We start from the raw sequence: 6,000 nt of genomic DNA on the forward strand, positions 1-6,000 counted from the left end.
TGTGTGTGTGTGTGTGTGTGTGTGTGTGAGCGTGTGTGTGTGTGTGTGTGTGTGTGTGTGTGTGTGTGTGTGTGTGTGTGTGTGTGTGTGTTGAGGCAGGGATTATCAGCAATAACCATCAGTATCTATTTGTATTTGAATGCCTAAAGGACTAAATCAAAATAACTGCATGCTTTTATCTGGGTTGGTGTAGACTTTAGTAAACTGCTACCAGAGTAACGTGAAGTTTTCTGCTTGCTGCAATTTTAAGAATGTGACTGCCATGGTCATTTATGTACTTGTCATTTTTCAGGTTATGTATTTGTGTGAAAAGATATGTAGACATACCACCCTTTGAAATCAGATTTGGTAGATTTTATATGCAACTTTAACAAGTGGGATGCCATTACATATATTACATGTATTACAATATTTGAATGTAATGTTCCTTTGCCTAAATATCTCCCACAACTCCCACTCTAATATCACCCACCCCATCCAACCACTACCTTTCTTTCCACTCCACTAACTACCTTGATTATAGCAAGCTCAGATGCTCATAAGACTAGTACTTATTATACAGCAGGAACTTCTCATTGTAACATTTGTTAATGTCTGTTATGTAAAGATTCTAGTTGTTTACTGATGTACTTATGTTCTTCATCTGTAAATAAGTTGTAAGTAATTGCTATGTAAATTGTTAATCGCTATGTAATCCAATGTAACTACTGTCTGTTTATTTTAACTATGGAGCTTTTCTCCCTGGGCCTCCGCTGAAAATGGATCTACGTCCAGTAGGACACACCTGGTCAACAAATTTAAATAAATAAATAAAATATATCACTAAAGCAAACAACATTAAGACCCAAAGTATCATGGTCCTCCTGTTTTTTTCCCTAAAAATCTGGACTGAGGAAGACAATAAAAAGCTGGCATTGTAGCTAATTCTAGTAGTGAGAGTAAAAAAGCTGCAAATTATCTACATTCTGCAGACATGATTTTGAATCTCAAAACTGCAGTTTCACAATGTATGACTCTTAAAACTTCATATACCAAAGCAAAACTTGCAAATTGCTTCTTAAAACAGACACGTCAAACCCACTCACTGAAGACAAGCAAATTAGTATTTCAATAATTCTGAAAACAATTAATAACATATACATCACTGGTGCAAATTGTTTTCCTTAGGTACGTCAGTTTAATTATCTGAAATCATTAAATGTGTAATTATGTGTATCTTAGAATTTTGGCAATCTCTGAACAAGCTGTGCTGAAACAAAAGACAGAGGAAACAAAAGTCATTATGGGCTTATTACGTTTGAAGAAGGTATCCAGCAGGAGATTTCAGTTTGGCACACCAGCCCCGGGATTCATGAAGCTCGGCACAAGGCCGGTGTAAGGCTTGCGCCGGTAGTGCAGTGTATAATCGGCGTAGCAGCGCCATATGCATAGTAATGAGTGCACGCCGCAACCACAGACACGTGCAGAGGGCACGTGCGCGAGCCCAAGTAGGATGCGCCCGTAGGCGTGGCCAAGCCGGCAGGCGATGAGCAACCTAAAGTGCTGACTGTCACAGGCCACCTGCAATAATAACCGCACCAGCCAGGGTCCGTGGATAATGAAACGTACGCAGAGTATGCAACATAGTACCCATTCACACAAAACGGAGAACCAAACATTAACCCACGAAGTCCAAATTGTACCCGTCCAAGGAACAAAGGATACACGTAATACCATGTCAGTCACGCAATGCACTGTCAGTGGGCATACCCAGTGAAGGTGTACCGCAGCATGTCAGCGCGCCGCACCTACACACAAGTAGCCACATGGGCATGGTCACCAGCAGTAGTGAGAGTACACAGCCGGGTAGCCGTGTCGATATAACAACCAGAAGGAAACCAGATACCCTAAACACAGACAAACATGTGCATAGCAACATGTACTACACCCAGCAACGCGTCTGCCGTGATACACATAGGACGGCGTATGCCTAAGCGTAATATCCAGAAGCAGAACCCATGCATGCAAATGTAATACACAACAGCCCCGTCATAGCACGTAACCCGCACCCATGTACGACCGTGCACCCAACCCAGCTAGCAGCCTTGCGCAGCTGCACATCTACACACAATGGGTATACCTGAAATGTAGTAAGAAGTATTGTCCTAGGCAGTGCCACGCAGGCAAATACGTACCCCACATGTTAACATCCCACCTCAGGTACAGATATCCAAATGGCTGCATGTGAATGTGTTGGCAGAATGTGTACATCCTGCATGTGGTATGGACCTGTTGAAACACCATAGGTGTGCACACGCCACGGTGCCCATAACTGTACACATCTGGACAAGGCAGTATGTTCAGCCACCGTACTGATGATTAGTTATGCAGACATGTCAAACACAACACATATGGCGGAACATCTGCCCACCAAGCAGGACGCCCCAACAGGGCGCCACATGCACAGAAGGTGAAGGTGGGACATCACACGTTGAGAATAGCGTTGCCGGATGGCCAAACACCCACGCCAAAGGATGTAATAACATGTATATGCCTGGATGAATGGGTATGTCATAGCATGGGAATAGGCCAAGCTATCCAACATAATAGCCATGCGTACCAGATACAAACTGCCAGTAACACGCAGTAGTAATGCAGGAAGGCATACACGACTGTGGGAATAGCACAGGACATATGGCATGTGCCAAGTGTTGACGCATGACACAAATGTCCAGGATGGGGCTCCCTGCAAAGAGGAACATGTGCCAACCCCACCCCCCACAGATGTACCGGCAGTGGAAACACATCCCAAACACACACCAACACTACCGTCCATACCACGATAGCAACGGAGGCTGGTCAAAGACCACCATGACACGTGCACAAACAGGGACACGTGTAACCATTGCCCTAACAACCCCCCACAGGCCAATGAATAATAGTATGGACATATGCATGTAATGCTGTGAAGGATGTGTGGTAGTCCTCAGTATCACAGAGGTAGGTACACAGATACACTGTAATCAACCGTGACATATGTGCACTGTACACAGCATACCTGCAGGTAATACATAGTTCAATCATGTACCACAGAAATATACACATACGAATGAGGATAGGGGATAGACAAGTGTGAATGGGACAAACTATGAACATAGGTTCATAGGTCCATAGGTACATAGTAGGCTATCTGCCCAAGGGCAGCTATAACCCTAGCCCATAGTTATGTTGCCTTTGCCAACCCTCCAGTCCGAAGATAACAATGCCTATTATATTGCTGTACCTCTGTCAAGCAGTGACAATGAAGTAATCCCTGGGTATATCTGCAATCTCCCATCCATTGGTCAAGATCCCCCTCAAACAAGGCCAGCGAGGTGCTCTGCCTCACATGTACTGGGATGTTGTTCCACAGCATAGTGAGTGTCTGGGTGATGAATCTGTCCCTCCAACACATTCTATTAATTACCGTGTCAAGGTTCACGTCACCTGCCCCTGTGGTTCTGAGGGATGTAGATCCATTAGGTGAAGCATAGTCATCAAATATGGGTCGACATGGCCTTGTATGTCAGGCACAGGTCACCACTGAGCAAGTGGTATGTGACTGAATGGAGCAGGAGTCCTTTCAGTCGGGCAGCATAACACAAATTCCTGACACCCTGCATCCGTTTGACGATGAACCTATGGGGCCTTCCCAGCTGCTGCAGGTGTCGGGTCAGATACCTTCCGAACGGAAGTACTCAATCATAGGTCTAATGAGTGATGAGTACAAGGAGACGATGACCTCCTGATCTAGATGTGAATCCCTGCACGAACAGGTGGGGTAAAAGGTCTAGCTAACTACGTTAGCAACGAGTGTGAGGAACGAAAGGAGACTGACAACCAGGGTCAGCAGATCCCTGGTAACTCCCTCTGTGCTCAGTGGATTGCCACCTATATGGCAGCTAGGGGTAACCTTGTTCTTCCCGGGGTATGACTATGCATTTCGGCATTTAGCTGTAGGCCATGTCCCTGGCACCAGATATCCATATCTGTGAGGCCCTTCTGAAGGATATCTGTGTCAGATGTCCATCCCACTATGGCACCCAGTTCGCAGTCATCTGCAAACATTGTCAGCCATAACCCCCCTGTGTTTGCTTGTACTTTGGAAATGTAGATGCAGAAAGAGTGGACCCAGGACTGAGCCCCGTGGGACACCACCTGTGACCGGCTGTGAGTCTGACATGGTGCCAGCAACTATGACCGTGTGGGTTGTGTCACCTAGCCAGTTTGCAACCCATCCTGTGATGTACGGGTTCACATCCAAGCCGATGGGTTTATCAATGATACCTGAGGGGGGTATTGTGTTGAAGGCCTTTGCCAGGTCGAGGTAGGCTGTATGGACTGCCTGACCCTCATCAATGGCCTCGGTGACTGTTCCTAAAACGTCAACCAAGTTTTAAACGCATGATCTGCCTTTGACCAAGCCAAACTGGGTTAGATGCAAAGTATGCAAGTCCCCTATGTCGTCATCTATGAGTTCCATTATGATCCTTCCCCATGGCTTTGCAGATAAGGCTTGTCAAGCTAATGGGATGGTAATTACCAGGGTCAGTGGAGGCACTGCCCCTTTGAAGTGGGACTACAGTCGCCATGCGCCACAACTTGGGTACGTTACCTGAGGTGAGGCTAAGATTAAACAGCTGTCCTAACTGTGGGTCTAATTCCTCAATGAGTTTGTGGAGTACACAGCCGGGACACCATCTGGTCCCATGGATGCTGTGTTCACTGCCTTGGAGAGAGCATGTCCCACCTGTGTGTTACAGAAGTTTCGGGGCCACAATCTGGTACAGACATCTCTCCATGTGGGGGAGATGTTTGCACCGAACCTGTCAGCCAGTATGTTGGCAATGTGTGTATGTTCAGTAAACTTCACATCATTCTGAACCCAGTCCGAGCATATCTGGGAGTGTCCTCCCAGGTGTCCAACATAGCTAAAGAAGGCCGTATGATTGTCTGTCGAGTCCTTGGTGATATATCTGTCGGATTTGCCCTGGATGATGTCATGAGAGCTTGTAGTTCTTCACATATAATGAGCAAGGGTGTCATACCTTACAAGGATTCTGCTCTGTCTTGTGGTAGCTACCTCCTTTCATTGTAGAGCTTGTGTATGGCTGGGGTACACCAGACTGGATGCTTGGCATTGGTACAAAGACTCACAGTTGTGTAAGGGATTGCCTGATCCATGCAGTCCTGTAGGTGCTGGTAGAAGGCATATGTAAGTGATTCAGTGGCTTGAGTAATGTTTACCACTGGCTCAGGGGCCTTAAAGGAGACCACACTAGTGTTTAGAAGTGTGAAGTCGGCTTTTGAGAAAGCCATATGTATGGTAACCGGCACCACCCACAGCATTGTATGCCAATAGCAGAAGCTATTGTCCAAATAACATATTATTATTTTATTATTAAATTATTTATTATTATTTATTTAGTTATTGTTTTAGCTAATTACACTTGAAAATGCCCGGTAAGACCGGGCGAAGGTGCTCATGATCTACTTGTTTTGGTGGTGGTGTTATTTTGACAATAAAGTGGCAATTCTTTCCTATTGGGACTTCTGAGGATTATTTAAAGCAGTTGCTAACCTGCATCTTTGGATGTACACCATTTGGTTTCAGTTTTGAAAAACCTGGTTTTCGTAGCACTACATAATATGGGTAGTCAAACAGACATCCGCGATTGGGGAACATACAGCAGCAGTCAAAACCACTGGCCAGATGGACACAGTCCAACAAGTTCTACACTTTACATATGCACATTGGTGTCCATTGTAGGACCCAAAAATTGATCCGTACGCAATATCATCCAGCTGCTACCGTTCCACCCAGAAGAAGCAACAGCCGTGACTACGGCACAGCTAGACATATGCACCACCAGCGTGTTTAAGGTTGATGACAAGTGTCCATGAAATGCAGGACATATGAACAGAAATCCCCAGATTGTCGAGTCCATAGAAGTGCCCACATCCCAGTCCCGCACATGAAGG

The sequence above is a fragment of the Protopterus annectens genome, chromosome 8.part0, assembly GCF_019279795.1.
Source record: "Protopterus annectens isolate FY-2018-M chromosome 8.part0, PAN1.0, whole genome shotgun sequence".
Lineage (NCBI taxonomy): Eukaryota > Metazoa > Chordata > Ceratodontiformes > Protopteridae > Protopterus > Protopterus annectens.